The sequence below is a fragment of the Lissotriton helveticus genome, chromosome 4_1 (genome assembly GCF_964261635.1).
Source record: "Lissotriton helveticus chromosome 4_1, aLisHel1.1, whole genome shotgun sequence".
Lineage (NCBI taxonomy): Eukaryota > Metazoa > Chordata > Amphibia > Caudata > Salamandridae > Lissotriton > Lissotriton helveticus.
In genome coordinates this window covers 463,035,344-463,054,778 of record NC_136063.1, presented here as the reverse complement: position 1 = coordinate 463,054,778, position 19,435 = coordinate 463,035,344, and positions in this window count along the sequence as shown.

Here is a 19,435-nt window from a genome sequence, read left to right as displayed (position 1 = left end):
CAGAAGCCGTCATTCCATGGGTTGCTTTTTGTGGGTAGCACAAGGACTTCCGTTTTCTCCGGGTTGATTTTCATGGTAAATCTGAGGATCTTTTGGGCCGTTTCCTGGGCTCGGGCGGTGTTGTCTATCTGAAGAATGAGCTGGGTGTCATCAGCATAGTTGAAGACACGGCAGTCCATGTGGGCCAGGGCTGTTACCAGGGGTTGTAGGTAGATGTTGAATAGGAGTGGGGAGAGGGCGGATCCCTGGGGGACGCCGCAGGAAAGAGCTCCCCTATTCGATACCTGTTTTCCCAGCTGGATTTTTTGGGATCTTCCAGTGAGGAAGGATCTCAGCGACTGATGGACCGGACCTTGGAGACCCAGAGCTCTTAGGCGGTTTAGCAGTTGGAGGTGGTTGACCGTATTGAACACCGCTGACAGATCTAATAAAATCAGGGTGCTCAGTTGTTTTTTATCGGCCATAATTCTTAGGTCATCAAGGACCGAGAGCATCACAAGTTTGGTGGTGTGGTGTGCTCTGAACCCTGCTTGTTGCGTTTGTAGGAGTTGGTGATCCTCCAGGAAAGATGAAAGTGTTTTTAGAACATGTTGCTCAATTACTTTAGCCAGAAAGGGTATTTGGGAGATCGGCCTGTAGTTCTTTGGGTTGGTGGCGTCTGCTCCAGATTTTTTTAGGAGGGGGGGAACTTGTGCTTCCCTTTGGTTAGTGGGCAGGTAGCCTTAAAAAGATCTGTAAGCAATATGAACGCAATTGGAGGAAAGAATATTCCACCGAAAAAAAAGCTGACTACCTAAAACAACTTAAACTTTATCACAAAGCCATTTGTAGGACTCGGGCAGCATATTATGCCACCGAGATAAAAATTAGCCCCAATCCGGCTAAAGTGATTTTTAAAATCCTAAAGGAACTCAACACAAAGAAATCCGCTGTCAATGTTGTCACCTCAGCGGCTCAATGTGAAGAGATAGCCTCCTTTTTCGTGGAAAAGATTCGGGGTATCTACCTGGCTTTCACTCCTGAGACTCTGCCCAGCGGATGCTTAGATACTATACCTGGTTTGGTCTCTAGGTTATCCACTATCCCCGAAATTTCCAATGAAAGGTTCAATTAGCTCACTAAGCTCATTAAATCGGGCTCTCCGATGGACCCTCTTAAGCCTGCCCAATTCCGAGACTCTTCTCTGTGCTGCTTTGCTCCATTACATAGTATAATCAATGCCTCCCTTTCCACCGGAGTGGTGCCAGCTAAATGGAAGCAAGCGTGGGTCTCCCCTATACTAAAGAAGCCTACCGTAGACCCCCAGAAGCCCGAAAACTATAGACCCATATCGTTGCTCCCCTGGGCCACCAAGATCGCTGAGGCCCATGTTAACACCATACTTACTAATGTCCTAAACATCAATAACATTCTAGATGACACTCAGCATGGATTTTGCGCTGGCCATAGCACGGAGACGGCACTCCTGGCTATGACGGAGCACCTTCGGGCCTCCCTGGATCAGGGCCAAACAGCGGCATTGATTTTACTAGACCTCAGTGCCTCGTTTGACACTGTATCCCACCAGATCCTGCTCCGTCGGCTTGAAGAGGCAGGGGTCACTGACGTGGCTCTTGCTTGGTTTAGGTCATTCCTGACCAACAGGTCTTTTCCGGTTTCCACCCCTCCCTTCCTTTCCAAGGCTTACTCTATTGGACAGGGGGTCGCTCAAGGCTCGGCTTTGAGTCCCACCCTGTTCAATTTGTACGTCCAGCCGCTGGCTGCTGTCGCCAAAGCGTGGGACCTTAACATCGTGTCGTACGCTGACGACACGCAGCTAGTGGTCGGGTTATCGGAAGGAAGGGACATGGACCCTTTTAAATTCAATTCAGGCCTGGCTGCTGTAGCAGAATGGCTTACTGCCAACTGTCTACAACTCAATGCCGCCAAGACGGAGGTGCTATTGGTGGGAAAAAATCCGGAACTTTGGGGAGACCACTGGTGGCCTTCCAATCTGGGAAAAGCTCCTACACCTACGCCAGAAGAAAAAAATCTGGGAGTCTGGTTAGATCCTGCTCTAAGTTTTATCACCAAAACTAAAAAAGTTGCCGCGACATGCTTCGGCATTTTATGGAGTTTAAAAACAATTTTGAAATTTTTTGACCCAGATACCAGACAAGTGATTGTCCAATCTATGGTGCTGTCCAGATTGGATTATGCATCTTCTCTGCTTCTTGGGGCCAACAAAACAGAAACTCCCCGTTTGCAACGCTTCCAGAACGCGGCTGCAAGAGCTCTAGTAGGCTTGCCCCGCCTTAGCTCTACCTCTAACACATTTCGCAAACTTCATTGGCTCCCAGTAGCTCAGCGAATACAATTTAAGGTTTTATGTATCTCTTTTAAAATCCTAAGGCAGTCTACCCCCAAAATGCTAAAACCTTTAATGAAGATGTATATGCCCACGCGAGCTCTTTGCTCAGCTGGTCAGAATCTGGCTGAAGTCCCCCGGTACAAGTGCAGTAGAGCCGGCGGACGCTCTTTTCGGTTCCTAGCCGCAAAGCTATGGAACACTCTACCAGGCCACATTCGAGAAATAAATGAACTATACCAATTCAGGAAGGCCATTAAAACTTTTTTATTCCCTTAATTTTCTGATGTTACTTTTTGTTCTCTTTTGTGTTTTGTTCAGGATCAGTGCCGGGACGCCCCTTTGCTGGGGCAGCTGTGCGCTCTATAAAACCCCATAACATAACATAACATAATGAGTGGTTTAAGAGTGCTTGTCTCTGGTGTTCCAGCCCAGGCGTCGCCAGCTGGAAGATCCTTGGGGGGCAAGGGTCCGCCGGGGAGCCTGATTTGGTGCTGTTCATTAATTGAGTTAGAGAGGTATGGGTCAGAGGGGGGAAAGCCGAAAGTTGGTGGCCTGTGGGGCGGGGTGCCTGAGAGTCGGTTGGCTCGGTTAGGTTGATTGGGGTGTTATCAATCTCAGTAATGATGTCTTCGACTTTTTGCAGAAAGTAGGACTGGAAGGAGTTACAGTCTAAGGAGACGTCGGTGGCTTTAACTTCGGCTTTTTGGCTGAGTTCTCTCAGTATTTTAAAGGTCTCTTTCTGTTTATTTGTGGCCATGGTAATCCTAGCCTCGTAGTATGCCGCCTTTCTATCAACAATAGATTTTTTATAGAGGTTTAGTTTATTTTGAAGAGAGCCAGCTGTTCTGGTTCGTAGGTTTTCCGCCATTGCCGTTTCGTTTTTGGGCTCTTAGGGACTCATTAAACCAGGGTGCTCCCTTCCCTTTGTTTCTAACTCTGATTGTACTCCCTGGTGCTATTTTATCTATGGCTTGGCATAGGGTGTTTGTCAGGGTTTCACTTTCTAGGTCCAAGTTTCCTGGAGTGAGAGGGGGGGCCTGGGGTAGGCTAAGTAGAGCTTGTGTCAAATTGGTGGTACAAAAGGGGGTGGTGATGGACGGAGCATCAGAACCAATCAAACACTCACACCCAGTCAAAAGATCTGGGTTTGATCCATCACCGTTCTTTAGCCCACTCTGCCACCCCAGTTCAGACATGGCTATATGCAAATCAGTCTGACCCTGTGCCTCATGAGAACAGTCCAGCCCGAACTGCCAAGCCATGCCTTCCCTGGACCGGAAACAAGCTTCCGAGGACCGGTTTCTTGCATTCTAGCCGTCTTCAGCCCGGCTTGCTTGAATCCAGTGGCAAAGTGAGCAAGGGACTGAGCATACCCTGCCACACTTATGCCAGCCAAAGCAGTACAAAAGGGGGTGGTGATGGACGGAGCATCAGAACCAATCAAACACTCACACCCAGTCAAAAGATCTGGGTTTGATCCATCACCGTTCTTTAGCCCACTCTGCCACCCCAGTTCAGACATGGCTATATGCAAATCAGTCTGACCCTGTGTCTCATAGGAACAGTCCAGCCCGTACTGCCAAGCCATGTCTTCCCTGGACCGGAAACAAGCTTCCGAGGACCGGTTTCTGGCATTCCAGCCGTCTTCAGCCCGGCTTGCTTAAATCCAGTGTCAAATTGGTGGCATTAATGTGCTTCCAGTTGCGCACCCTCATCTCATCTGGGGCTGGTTGAGGTATTGCGCAGTCCATGGGGGCTCAGCATTTTAGGAGTGCGTGGTCTGACCAGGTACAGGGAATAATCTCAGTTAGGCTAGCCCAGGGCTGTGAGGTCTAGATTAGGTCGAGGGTGTGCCCTTTCTGGTGGATGGGGGCATCTACGATCTGGTGGAGCCCCATGGCTTCCATTCCTATTTCAAATTGCCTCGCATGAGATTCTTTCGGGGCGGAGTCCCAGTGGTAGTTGAAGTCGCCTGTGATAAGGAGCCTTTTGTTGCGAGAGCAGAGATCTGTGATTTTTTCCTGGAACAGTTTGTTAAATCTGGGGGTTGGCCTTGGGGGGCGGTAGACTACAGCCATTAAGAAGCAGGAAGATTTAAGTGAAATTTTGACCCCTAGGAAGTCAGCTTGGTCAATGCTTTCAGCCACTACTTTAGTGACCTGCAGCCGTTTGTTAAAAAAGATGGCTACTCCCCCTCCCCGGGTGGTTCCTTGTCTATTGTGCCAGAGGGCATCATAGTTCTCTGGAAGTGAGGCAATGATGTCTGGGGCAGAAGAGTCCTCAAGCCAGGTTTCAGTGAGGGCTAGGATGTCTACCTCATCATCTTGGAGGAGTGAGAACATTTCTAGATGGTGCTTCTGTAGGGATCGAGTGTTTAAAACTGCTATTTTAAGACCGTGGGGGATTTTGGGTAGGGGATTGTCAGTAGGGAATGGGTTCGGTATATTTTCATGAGAGGTCCTTAGCAGATTTTCTGCACACAGTTTATCTGTCACACTTTTGTTGATGGTTTGACTGCCAGGTGTAAGAGAGAGCAATGTAGCTTTGGAGTATGTTAGAATTTGGCCAGGGGGTCTGGCCCCCGGCCCTGGATGGCTGTGGATGGCCGCGAACGGGCGCAGACGGGCTTGCCTAAGGCACGCCTTCGTCGCCTCAGCGGCGCGCCCGCTGCGCGCCCGCTGCACGTGTCCGCTGCACGTCAAGGCAGGCATCCTGTTTTTATAGGTCGAGCTCTGCCACTAGAGCGCTGACCTCTCCTGTGCCCCTGCCGGAATTCCCCCTGGTGCTTCCCATGTGCGTAACGTTCCTTCCACTCAAACGGTGACAACTTACACCCTCTCCCAATATCAGTGGTGGTTGTAGGCCAATCCAAACATGTTCTGTGGACGGCAAGCCAGTGCCCACAGGGGTGAGTGGTTATGCCCTGTATATAGGGCTTACTCTAGGTTGGATCCACAATAGGTGTCCCTGATGGTACCTCAGGGGCAGATATTAAAGTGGTCAGCCGGGTGAGTCTTCCCAGCACAAGGCCTAATCAGAGGGCACAATAGTGTCAGCAGGCCGCACCTGGCCATCCAGTGATCTGTCCACTGCTTGAGCTTCCAGAATTATTGGTGAGCTGTCTGCTGACTTTTGACAACATCCCCCGCTGCTTGTCCATTTTATCCAGCCAGCCATAAGCTTGCACCAGGGCAATGAAAAAATAGGAGTTGTTGTTATGCACAATCTTTAGTTTTGCCGGGAAGAACATCATGTACTTCAGCTGTTGACCATGACAACGCCAGTTAAGTGCCTCAAAGGAGCACCTCATCTTTTGGACCTGGAGAGTGTAACCAGGTAACAACATTATCTCCTCATCCTCTATATGGAGAACCCTCCACCAGCATGCCTCCTCCCGAATCACATCCCTATCTTTATAGTTAAAAAGTCTGAAGATGCCAATTCAAGGTGTTGGTCGGGGAGGCAGCAGATGAGACGGAATTCTATGTGCGCGCTCAATGGAGAAATAGTTCGACAATCCTTTTAGCTTTAAGACTGTATATACTAACCCTGGGCTTAATACTACACTACGAGTATGCAAAGTTTGTACTACTTCGCACATTGCACAGTACCAAAACTGTGCTTAATCACATAGCATAGCAGCTCAACAACATCCTCAGATGCTTTGAAAAAGCAATTTTACATGCTTAAAAGCATATAAAGAATTCACAAAAATTAACTTTTACAATGAAAACATTAGGCAATGAGAGAGCTGATGATTTTGGGGTCCCCCCCTAACCTAGGGGGAGGACCAAATAGATGCATTGAACACAAAGAGCATAAACAAAAAGCACATTTTGTTGAACTTCAGTGGTGGTCCCATCCTCTTAGGAACACCCCAAGCACAGTTATTGGCAAAAAAACAATCCCAACCAAAGGCCCTGCAAAGCATTATGGGACGAGATTAGCAGTGGGCAGTGAATATCATAGTATCCAATATCAAAATAATTCTACAAAGAGCTGCAGTTCACCTAGTCGTTACTAGATGTCCCTCACAAGTCGAATGCAAAGCATTGAAATTATTTTTACATCAAGCTGCAGTTCCACTAGTCGTTACTAGATGTCCCTCACGAGTCAAATGCAAAACCATTAAAACCCTTTCATCAAGCATTTGCATTTGACTCGTGAGGAACATCTAGTAACCACCAGTTGAACTGCAGCTCTTTGTAGAATTATTTTGATATTGGATACTATATAATATTCACTGCCCACTGCTAATCTCATCCCATCATGCTTTGCAGGGCCTTTGGTTGGGAATGTTTTTTTTTGCCAATAACTGTGTTTGGGGTGGTCCTAAGAGGATGGGACCACCACCAAATTGTTCAATAAGATGTGCTTTTTTGTTTTCAAGTCATCTGTTTGGTACTCCCCTAGTTTAGGGAGGATACAAAAATCACAACCTCTATTTATTTTTTATTTATTTATTTATTTTATTTTAAAAGTTTTATATAGTGCTGCTGGACCCGGGAGTACCAGAGCGCTTTACATAGTGATGAAACATGAACAGAGCAAGTGCATATTGAGTAATATTCATAATTAGAAATGAGCAGGAGAAATAAAAAGAAAAGAAAATGTACAAAGTGGTAGGTTAGAGAAAGAGGTCAGTAGAGCAGAGTAGAGGCGGTGCAGGGGGAGTTGAGGATAAAGCTAAGGAAGAGGGTGAGGAGGGGGGCGGGTGAGATGAATGGGGGAGAATGTTGGGAGACAGAGGGAGGGTGATAGAAGGGTGATGAGGGAGTTCAGGATCAATGAGAAAAATTAAGAGCCCCAGTATTTATTGTGGAGAAGAGCTTTGAGTCTCTTTTTGAAGAGAGGATAGGAGGGGTTGCAGCGAAGGTCTTTGGGTAGTGCATTCCAGATAGTGGGCGCATTACCAGCGATTGGGTGTTTTTGCATTTCAGTTTGGGAGGGATAAGGACAAGGGAGTTTGTACTTCTCAGTGATCTAGTGCTCCCTGCTTTTTATAGTTTGCTTGACAGGTAAGAGGAGGTGTCTTGGTGAATAGCTTTATGGGTAATGCATGCAATCTTGTAGGTGGAGCGACCTTCGATAGGGAGCCAGGTCAGGTTTTTGAGGACAGGGGAAATGTGGTCGAATTTGCGACAGTCAGAAATAAGTCTAGCGGCTATGTTGAGGACAGATTTAATTGGTGCCAGGTGGGTTTTGGGGGTGCCTGCCAGAGTGGCGTTTCCATAGTCAATCTTGGATAGGACAAGGGATTGTACGACGATTTTGAAGTCATCTGCTGGAATGAAAGGTTTCACTTTTTTGAGACAGTGTAGGGTGGAGAGAGCGCTTCTTGCTGTATTTTTGATGTGGGGGATGAGAGTAAGGTTCTGATCAATGCTGATGCCCAGGGATTTGACCGTATTGGAGGTGGAGAGGGCGCAATTAAGGGCTGTGATGTCTTTAGTCCAGAGTTGAATGGAAAGGGAATTGAGTTTAGGGGTGAAAAGGATAATTTCGTTTTTTTTAGGGTTGAGTTTGAGATGATTAAGGTGGAACCAGGCTTGGACTTTCAACAGAGTGTCATTGAGGTGAAGGATGTCATTGTGGGTTTTAATCTTGTAGTATAGTTGGGTATCATCGGCATAAAGGTGGTAGCTGATTTTGGCTTGTTTGAGAATGAGAGTGAGGGGTTCCATGAAGAGGTTGAAAAGGGTTGGAGAGAGGATAGACTCTTGGGGGACTCCAAGAGCGACCGGTTGGGGTTTAGAGAGGCAGTGACTGAGTTTAATTTGTTGGGATCTGTTATGGAGGAAGGAGGTGAACCATTGGAGTACAGTATCTTTAAAACCAACGCAAACTTTTAGTGTGTGCAACAGGGTGGGATGGTGTACCGTATCAAAAGTCGCCGAGAGATCCAGGAGGATTAGTAGGGAGGATTCGCCCTTGTCAAGAGAGCAATGAATGTCATCAGTAATATTGAGCATGGCAGTTTCTGTGCTGCATTCCTTTCTAAACCCAGATTGGAAGATGTCAAGTAGGTTGAAGGAGGAGATATGGTTGTCTAGCTGTGACAGAACACTTTTTTCAAGGGCTTTAGAGAGGAAGGAAAGGTTGGAGATAGGACGCAGATTGTTCAGATCATTAGGGTCGGCAGTGGGGTTTTTAAGAATGGGGGAGATTTGACCTAGTTGAAGGGAGGCAGGAACGCAGCCAGAAGAAAGAGAGGAGTTATTGATAGCGGTCCAGATTGGGGCAATGGAGTATTTGAGTTCTTGAACTACGTGGGCGGGGAGGGGGTCTTTTGAATGAGAGGACGGTTTGAGTTTGGAGATGATGTTGATGATAGTGGTTTCGGAGGTTGGGTTAAATACACTCCATTAAGCATTATTTTTAGGAAGGGAAAGGGCAGAGGAGGCATCCTGCAGGGTGAGAGAAGGGAGGGGTTGGGTGGGATCGGGGTGCGGGGGGTCAGAGGAAATAAGTGAATAGAGAGAGCTGGGGAATGAGAGTTGGATGGGGGGAGGTTGATAGGTGAGATGAGAGAGTGAGGGGGGATGAGGTGAACTGGGTATATTAGGTAAGGTGGGTTGGGTGGAGGGAGGTTGAAGAGAGAGAGGAGGGGAAGAGAAGGATAGTTCAATGGAGTTAACTTTGTTCGAAAAGAAACTGGCAATTTCTTTGCATCTATCTACAGAGGCTGCAAGTTTAGGAGGCCCAGAGGAGGTTTGTTTTTTAACAATGTCAACCAGCTCTCTGGGACGGTTTCTGGCCTGGTCAAGTTGAGACCGGAGGAAGGTGGCTTTTTCATTAAGGATATGTTTTTTGTAATGTGTTCGATTGGATCTCAGTAGGGCAAGGTTTTCAGAGGAGGGGTGATTCCTCCATGCGCGTTCTGATTGTCTGAGGGTCCGTCTTTCATTGTTTAGCTCAGCGTTGAACCAGGACTTTGGAGGGATGTTTTTTTGTTTTTTGAATTTAATGGGGGCAATTAAGTCAAGGGCGTCAAGAATGGAATTGTTATAATGATCAGTGAGATCATTGGTGCTAAGAGAGGGGGGGAGGAGTAGGCGAGTTTTTTTGCCGATTCCAATTCGTCAGGTGGGATGAGGTGAAGGTTACGAGTCGGTTTCATGGGAAGAGGGCTGATAGGGGTGTGGGGAGTGGGGGGGCAGTTCAGGGTGAACAGAATGAGGTGGTGATCAAGCCAATCAACAGGTGTTATATTCGAGAGAGAGGCCATATCCTTGTTTGTCAGGATAGCATCTAGGGTGGCACCTTTGATGTGAGTGGGGGCTAGGCAGAGTTGGGTCAGGTTAGTGATGTCAAGGGTTTCATTAAAAAGGCAGAACGCAGGGTCATCTTTTTTGTTCCAATGGATGTTGTAGTCACCTGTAGTGTAGTTCCTATTATCCCAATAGGCTCTGCGCATTGGAATAATATCTTCAATAGTATAGACGTAGGACTGTGGTTAACTAGGTCTTCTACTGACGATATTAGACTTAAAGTCATGTGTGCCAGCTAGCTCAGAGTTCACTAGAAACTTTCTCGAATAGGCAAGGAGGAGTTTAACCTCCCTGGATAGACAAGAAGGGATTTAGTTTCTGACAACCATAGAACATGACAACTTTGCTCTCCCCTAATCAAGAGTATATCTCTAGAGTCGTGTGAAAACAAAAGACAACTATTTTACTCAGTCAGTACGTGCATTCTTAGTGTCACCAGTTTGTAGAGATTTAAGAGATGGGCGTGTTTCAATAAAAAGATGTTATTTATTGATCAGTCTCTTTTTCTCATACAAGAGAAATGAATCGCTATTATTGCAACACTTATAGTTAAGTAAAGTGCATACAGTAAAAACAGAATTATAAAATAATACTGTAAAAGCATTTATATGGTTTCTTAGCCATATGATACTTAAAATGGATAAAAGATATACATACATATATACATTGACTAATCGTACTCAACTGGTGCTTCTAACTACGCCTACCCCGGTGTACCTGACCTAAGCCTAATACTTGGGAGGGAGTAAGTAAGTAGCAGTTTAAGTTAAGTTTGTGTTGCCAAGAATCTGACTCAAGAATTCTCTGTAAGGGGTTAGTCAGTTCAGTACCTGGGATTTAGAAGGCTGGAGGGTTGGTATCTCTGTCTCAGGTCTCGATATCCCAGTTACCCGCGAGGGCGGCTGGGAACGCCGGAGGCTGGATTTCTCGGCAGGAGAAAAGGCAGCGTCTCTCTCAGCGCGTCAAAAGGGAGGGGCAGCGTCCGTGGGCTTTCTGCATCAGCTGGGCTCTCCGGCAAGTAGCGCTGCTCCAAGCTCGTCACCACCGTGTCTTAGCTTAGGGCAGCGTCGGTATATTTATACCTGAAAGGTGCCGTGTTTGACGTAAGGATTGACATAAGACGTCAGCAAGAATGTCATAAGGACTGGTTGTTCTTACATTCTTTGCAGGAGTAAAGTGTATCAGATAAATTAAAGAGATTGGTAGGGTATGGGTTATCAGGGTGGGGGGAAGCATGGGGTGGAAGGGGGGGAAAGCCTGGAGGGGGTGGAATAAAGTGGGGTGGTCGAACATTCATAGGGGTAGGGGATGTATCTGAAGTAGGCGTACAGGGGGAATTCAATTTACTATGGTTGTTAATGGAGGAGGAGGGTATATCGGAGGTCGGCATAAGATGACCAGTTTTTAGATGACCGATAGGTGAGTGAGGTGGAAGGTCAGAAAGGGGTGGAGCACATGGGGAAAAGTGGGAAGAAGGGGGTGACAGAGGAGGGTTCATGGTGGGCGTTGATGGAGGAGGTAGGGTAGTGAGGGAGGGCTTTGGGGTGGGGGATTAGAGATGAGGCGCATCAAAGGGTGGGGGAGAGTGGGGTTAGTTGGAGGGAGGGCGTTAAGGGAGAGAGATGTATTAGAAAAGGGGGTTGAAAGAGGGTAGTTAGATGAAACTGGAGGAGTAGATGCGGCGTTGGATAAGGTTGAGGATGTGGGGGGAACGGTTGAGAGGAGATCGTCAGGTGGAGCGTGAGTGGATGTGCATAGGAAGTGAGGGGTTTGGGAGAGAGCCTGAGTAGGCGTGGTGGTATTAGTGGATATAGATAAGCTCGGGGGAGTAAGGGGTGAGTCTGGGGCAGGGGGTAGGGTAGAGGAGAGAGCATTGTTAGGGAAGGGGGTAGGAGGTGGTCAGTAGGCGACGCTGGGGGTGTGGTTGAGGTGTTGGAGAGAGAGGAGGTAGTGGGTGTAATAATCGGGAGGAGATCGACAAGTGGTGAGTAAATGGCCACGAATTGTAAATTGGAGTTTCGGGAGGAGGTCTGAGAGGGTGTGGAGGAATCAGGAGGTAAAGGCGATTTAGGGGAAGTCAGGGGGGAAGAGGGGGGGACAAGAGTTGAGGGTGGAGAAAGGAGGACAAGTACATTGGAGGGCTGGGAGACACTCGAAGATGGTGAGAAAGTTAGGGGTTGGACGACATTCGGGGATTGGGAGATGTTAGGGGATAGGGGAACAGGGTTGTCGTAGAAGTTCGGGGGTGGTTGAGGGCTGTCAACATGCCTGGGGGCGGGGGAGAGTGTGCTGGGGGGAGGGGATCGAGGTGGGAGGAGAGGTGGGGGATCGTTATTTGAGATATTGAAGGGGACGTGGGAGGTCGGGAGTTGTTGGGAGGGGTCGATGTGGTTGGGTGTAGGAGAGGGGGATGGCGTATCAGGGATAGGAGAGAGGGGGTGGGAGAGATGATGGGAGAGGAAGGGGCTGTCAGTTGGGTGGGGATGGGAGACATGGGGGCCGGGACAGATTGTGAGAGGGATTGTGATAGAGAGTTGAAGTGGAGCTCAAAGATGAGTAGGTGTTTTTCAGAGGATTGGATACGAATTTTTCCGGATTTAAAGATGGAGATATCTATATTACCCAGAGAGGAAGGTGAGGTAGACGTGGAGAGTTTTACACCGTAGGGGATATTTCGGGAATTGGTGATATGGAGGTGACGGAGAAAGAGGCTTTTCCATTTAGAAGTGCGTTTTGTGTAGAAGATGTAGTTGGTGATGATGGATGAGTTAAGGGTATTATGATGGTCTGCAAATAGGGTTTCAGGGTGAAGACAGAGAAGTTTGTGTTTGAGGGTTTTCTTACCGTGTTTGGAGAGATGAGGGAGGTAGAGGATAGACCAAGAGTGCAGGCCGGTTTTAGAAATGGGTGAGGGTGAAACAGCTTGGGGGCGCGCGAGGAGGCATGATTAGGAGTATAGGTAGAGGAAGTAGGAGCAGATAAGTTTGACCAAATAAATAACAGTACATGTGCTGTTGTGTGGGAGTGGGGGGGGGAGTGGGGTGGGGTTAGATCTAGGAAGATTCAGACAGTAGCGTGAGGTTAGTCCAGAGCAGGATAAAACAGTAAGAGTAGTGGGTGCCTGCCGACTGCAGGACACAAGTGTCGAGGGTCACGGAAGACCGAAAAAAATGCATGAAAACATAATCAAGGTAAAAATGAGCTACCACACGGGAGCTTGATAAAGCTTTGTCAGATTAGAAGTCAACCGTGAGGAAGGGGGTGAAGGAGGGCAGAGTATGAGGGAGGTGTGTGCAAAAAAAAACAACAACAAAAAAAACAGTCGGAGCAGGGAAGCAAGAAAAGGGATAAAAACGGGTATATGTAAAATTCAGCATGAAGAAACAGAAAACAATTCTTCAAGATACTAGAATCCATAGTGCAGGATAACATCTTGGCTAAAGTAAGGGATATAAAAGTGGTATGAAGTGCAAAATAACAATTCTAGCAGTAATAATCCGATAAATAAAACTGAATTAGGGTGATTACATGAGGAAAAACAAGCTGATCAGATAGATATAGAAGACAGAGTGTGCAACCTCTCTCACTGCTTGCTAATTTTTCAGTTTCACTTTTGTGAAAGTACTATATGCACTTTAGCATATAAAGATAGAGATACTTATTTTATCATAACTGGCACTTTGCAGGATGCCATTTGTAAATATTTTGCAATTTTTTCACAATGTAGACAAGTACATAGTGTTAACAGCTACGCTACGCAGACTATGTGAAGTTCAAAGTATACTACGTGAATCTATGTGAATCTAGTCATACCCATATCTCCAATTAGAGATCCAGGCATTTCCTCCCCGTGCTCTCAGGTAGTTCCACCAAGTGAATGTTGTTGCAGTGGGACCTACTTTCTGCACCTTCCACCATGGACTCCAAGAGCGTTGATCACTGACTCAGATCATCTATGATCTGTGTCAGAGAAGTTGTTGTCTTGTGCATCTCCTCTCCTTTGTCCTCAACTAGATAGACCCTGTTTCTCAATTTACGGAATCTGTCCACACCCATTCCAGGTCCACTGCTTGCACCCTTGTTTCTAGTGATGACCTTGTGTCTTTAATAAACTGGAGCACATCATCAATGTGGGTGATGCCTGGGCCTGTTCTTAGGCCGGAAAATCCATGCCCACAAGGGTGAGTGACCTGAAGTATGTATCCATGCTCGCTTGGGTGACTGTGGAGCATTGTTGCCTATCCTTCCCCATGCTACATTCCTACAATGGTAACACAGAGGGCTACCATTCCTGGAAATGGGAAAGGTTGAGTTTAATCCATTTGTGGCGTCTAACGTCTGCATTAGGCGGGCCTCCCTTGTAGCCAGCAACATTCACAACTCCTAATATAGTCCTGGGTGGGGCTCTGACCTGCCTCATGTACACCCATCAATGCTTCTGGTGTGAGGCAGCGGCACATTCAAGTTGCCCACAGTCAAGCTCATTTCGGAGCTTTCACCTTCTTCCGGTGCCTCTTGCAGGGCAGCGCTTGCTTTTTCCCGTGGCCACCACTTTCCAGGCAGATCCAGCATGTGGCCCCTAGTCCATTGTCTTTGCTGCGCTCAAGCACATGGCAGCCACCGGCACTGGGCCCTCACTATTGAGCTCACCGCTCTTTGTTTGGACCTGTTCTGCAGGGTGCAACCCTATTGCAAGCTCCCTCGATCTCCCCAGTGTAGCTCTAGCCTTCACCAAGCAACACTTAGGGTTCGCGTTGGCACTGGGCCATAGCCATCATTGGCTGGTGATGAGGGTGTTCCCAGCTTTAGTTCACCAATGCAGCATCGCGGCTATTATGCAATCAAGCCTCCACTCCCCAGGCCGCCGCCATCTACATCGTTCAATCTCGGTCAGTCGATCAGCGCTAAGTAGTGTATTGCCGACAGTCTCAGATCCAGCTAAGCCTTTTTTTAATATAATTTAGATGGATTATAAGGCCTTTATGCTGGGAGCCCACAAGGCCACCTCCTCACTGTAAAGCACCTCTCATTGCAGACTTTTATAGTGGCAGGAGGATCCTACTAGAATCATTGTCCATTGGCTGTGACATTTACTCCCTTTCATTTTTGCTCATCTATTGGTCTGTTTCTACTTTTCAGGATTACATCCTACAAGAGACAAGTATGAGCCTCAAGATTGTGAAAATGGATGAATTCTTGTAGGGAAAAGCTTCTGCAATCACTGTTGAGTTCAAGTGTGTCTCCACGGATTGTCTTTTATAAAAATGGATGTTATATTCCTTCAACATGATTCCAACCATGAAGGAGTCTCATTACACTCGACAAAGACCAGGGGCAAGTAGTTTGGTAAAAGCATCTATCACATCATTGGTTTTCTAAAACACTAGAGTACTTATACTTGTTTCTAACTATAAACAAGACTAGAATGATCAGACACAGAACGTTAAAAGCACTTAATAAAATATAATCATAATTAACATTTTTTAATAGTGCTACAAGCCAGCAGTGGCGGCCCCTCCGCTGAGGCAGAGGAGCATCACCCCACTACTGAAAAGGAAACATAAAATGATAATAACTTTTGTTATTATCATTTTATTTTCCCTATTGCAGTCATTGATGGGGTGGGGTTGGGCTGGCCTGAGCAGGGGGATGTGCTGTGCACTCCCTAAGTATGCATAAACTGTTTTTCTGGCCCTCTTGAGCCGACCAAACAGTTCATGCGCACTTTACATGTTCCTACGAGGCTGCATTACACAGCCTGGTCAGGAACATGCACAGGCTCCCTGTTGCAGTCTGAGCGCCAATCCACAGCAATCAGACCAATCACAACGCTGCATTACACCGCTGTGATTGGCTCAGGGGAGCTTGTCTGCCTGGGTGCTTCCTGCTGCCAGCCGGGCAGAGGAAGAGAACAAAGATGGAGGAGAGGTGGCGGCCGGCCATTAGAGGTAAGTCCTTTTTTATTATTTAATTCCTTTCCTTTCTCCCTGCCCCCGCCCCACCACCTCCGTCCGGTAGCAGCCAGTGAGGGTAAATTCAGCAGATTACATTAGTACATAGATACAAAAGAAATCTGTACATAGATAAATACGCAGGTGTATAGTTGGCAAGGATAGCAATTATACTAAAAATCCGAAAGAAAAATATAAATCCCTTAAGTAGAGCCAGGAGATGAGCCTCTAATAGAATAGGGGGTTTTATGCATCTACAATGAGCCAACGAGAGCAAGTCATCAACACCATAGAGAAAGAGTGAAGAATACACCTGGGTGAAATTTTATTTTCTCTTTCACAATTGGCGTAATTTTGGTAATTTCATGTTACTCTTGTTACTCAAAAATACAGGAAATTATGAAATTAAGGCTGCTCACGTACTGTATAATAATTTGGGGCAAAAACGCCTTTCACAAGAGCACAGAAGCAGAACACAAGTGGCTGCTGACTGCTGCTGTTCACGTTCTTTTGCTTCTAGTGCTACTTTCTTAGCGCAAAATGCATCCTCGGGTCCATTTGAACGTGGCGGTACATTTTGCACTGAAAACATAGCTCTAAATACAGGGTAATGCTTCTCATGCAATTCTAAGTAATCATGTATAATTTTGCTTTCATTTCACACAATTATGCCACTGCAAATAACGCAAGTTATGCCGACCCCTAGGTAAGAAACTACATTACCAAATGACAAGAAATACTACCCAAGTATAACTCAAGGTAACCAATAATTAAATATCCAATTGAGAGTGGATGCTTAATGATTCGGTCATTTTGAGTGATAGCTGAGGATCTTTTTCTGTAATTTTGTTCAAAGCATCAAACCAGCAGCCCCAGGTTTTAGGACGTCAGGCAGCCAGCAGCTTGGAGGCTAGCCACAAGCTGTATGGAACCTTCGCTGTTCTATTTATACATTTTGCAAGTCAGTATTTCAAATGATTCTATTAGCTTAAGTATGTCATCTTTGTACATTTGAACAAAGCACTTACAATGTAAATGCACTTCCATCAATAAGTAAAATAACGACATTGTCCTATGGAGTAGTGGTTCTGAACCTTTTGACTTCTATTGACCCATGTCAAACCACATCTAGAAGTTAGGCACCACCCCCTAAACAATTTCTATGATTTAAGCATCAAAACAATACACAGAAATGCAAAACCAATTGCAATGCAACCAAGTATTCAAATTATTTTATTTCATTCACAAAAATTATGGAAAAAATAAATTATTTTAAGTTCAAAAGTTTTATTAATTTTAAAGGAGCAAATAAATAGAGAAATAGAGAAATGACCGCACGGGACCAGGGGCCGCACGGGACCAGGGGCCACAACCCCTGGCAAAAATGGGAGTCGCTTACAGTGGAGTGCGCAACAACTCCATGACCTATGTCCCGATTATGCCAAAGCCTGCCTTCATAGTCTGAATGTGGAAGACTCCACGAGCTGTAAGGTATGTCAATATAACTGGCTGAGCAGACCTCCTACCAGGGCTGAACACACTCAACTTAGGTGTGGTCTACTTAACACTAGGTCCATGAGGAAACACTCTCTGGACATATATGATCTGTTATCTGACATGAAACTCGACCTACTGTTTCTTACAGAAACGTGGCTCGACTTTAACTCTGAGCCTGATATAGTCGCCTCTCTTCCTGCTGACTATACTCTGGCTCATCTGGACAGACCTATAGGCAGAGGCGGGGGGATAGGGATAATATCTAAACGGTCATTGAGCTGTCATATCGAATCTCTTGCTGTTGCCGACGGTGAGGCAGGAGCATTCTCAATTAAGGTTAATAAGGGGAATACGATGAATGGCTTACTGATCTACCGTCCCCCTGGCCCCTCTACCCAATTTATCACCAGCCTGACTGAAGTTATTACCGAGACGGCCCTGCGTAGGGACAAGTTTTTACTGTTGGGAGACCTTAACATCCACTTGGATAACTTAGCAGATAAAAATATCACTGATTTTTATCAGCAACTTCACTCCCTTCAACTTTCCATTGGATCTAAAGCCCCTACACATCTTAAGGGTCATTTGTTGGATCCTATTTTCTCCAACTGGGCAGGGGTAGAAGTCCAGTCCCCAGTCCCGGTCCCCTGGTCTGACCACTTTTTAGTTCCCTTTACAATAGCAATTCCTGCCGGTAAAGCCCAAAAGTTCTCGAACATGAAGTACCTGAGCCGCAAATGGACGGCGTTCTCTAAGGCAGGGTTTGATTCCGCCCTAACTAGTGGTGGCAGACCTGGAGGGAAGTATGCTGTTATAGCATCTGATAGACTGGATGAGCGCATTATTAATGCCTTGGACAGCATAGCCCCCCTCTGCCATAAGAAACCCGGGAGTAGACCGCACAAATCCGCCCCCTGGTTTACTGCGGAACTTCGCCTATTAAAAACTGAATGCAAGCAATTAGAAAGGCAATGGAGGATAGCTTATCTTGATCAAGCCAAACTGAGATATATTAGCAAACGCAGGGAATATCATAATCTAATTAGGCGCGCCAAAACCAACTATTTCTCTGATAGGATTGGAGATGCCCACAACTCCACTAAGGAATTATTTAAAATCTATAAAGAAATTTCCCTATGTAGCTCATCTGTTGATCCCTCCATGGTTTCGGAGGAATCCTGTAATCGAATTGCCACCTACTTTTCGGATAAAGTGGCCACGATCTATTCTGCCTTCACAGGGGGAAAGGAGAAGGCAATAGAGTTCTGTGAAAATCCATCCTTAGCTAAGGGAGCTAACAGTCTTAGCAACTTTATCACTCCTCCATCTAATGAGCTTCAGCAGATCTGTCGCTCGATCAAGTCAGGCTCTCCCCGTGATCCGGCCTCTCCTAAACTTCTGGGAGGAAGCTTGGAAATTCTTGAGCCCTACATTAGAGATGTTCTGGATCTTTCTTTTTCGACTGGCACAGTACCTAAAAAATGGAAACAAGCGATTGTGCTCCCACTCCAAAAAAAACCTAATCTAAGCTGGGAGCGGTTAGACAATCTCCGGCCCATCTCCCTTCTTCCATACTTGGCCAAGGTGGCAGAAAAGGTGGCCAATCGCCAACTTATGACTTTTGTGGAGGAAGCCAACCTTCTTCATTCCACCCAGTTTGGCTTTCGTGCACGTCACTCTACGGAGTCTGCGATGCTCCTGGCCACCGAAACCATTAGGCAAGGGGTAGATGAGGGGCACACTATGGCTCTTGTCTTACTCGACCTAAGTGCCGCCTTCGACACTGTAGCACATTCCACCTTGCTACAGTGTCTCAACAGTGGTGGAGTGAAGGGGATGGCACTCAGTTGGATGCAGTCCTTTCTGACTGAGAGGGGTTTTCAGGTTAGACAGGGAGAACACTACTCTCGGGTGTTCAATCTCGATCAAGGGGTCCCTCAGGGCTCAGCCCTCAGCCCCATCCTGTTTAACCTTTACGCCTCCCCTGTTGCCACCAATGTTGAAAGATACGGCATCCAACTAGTATCTTACGCCGACGACACACAGCTGGTCATCTCTCTATCACGGGCACCCCAAATTGCGGCACTCAACTTCAGTGCTTGCATGCAGGAGCTTGCCTCCTGGATGTCTAACAACTGCCTGAAGTTGAACGGCTCCAAAACGGAAGCGCTTGTGATGGGGGGGGGGGCCTTCTGTGTGGACCTCGGCATGGTGGCCGGACTGCCTCGGTCCTATTCCCTTACCAGGTCAACAGGCCAAAAACCTTGGGGTTCTATTTGATTCTGATCTGTCTTTTACCCCTCAAGTAAATAGGGTGGTTGGAATTTGTTTTGGGATACTTAAAAGCCTACGCAAAGTTCTTGATA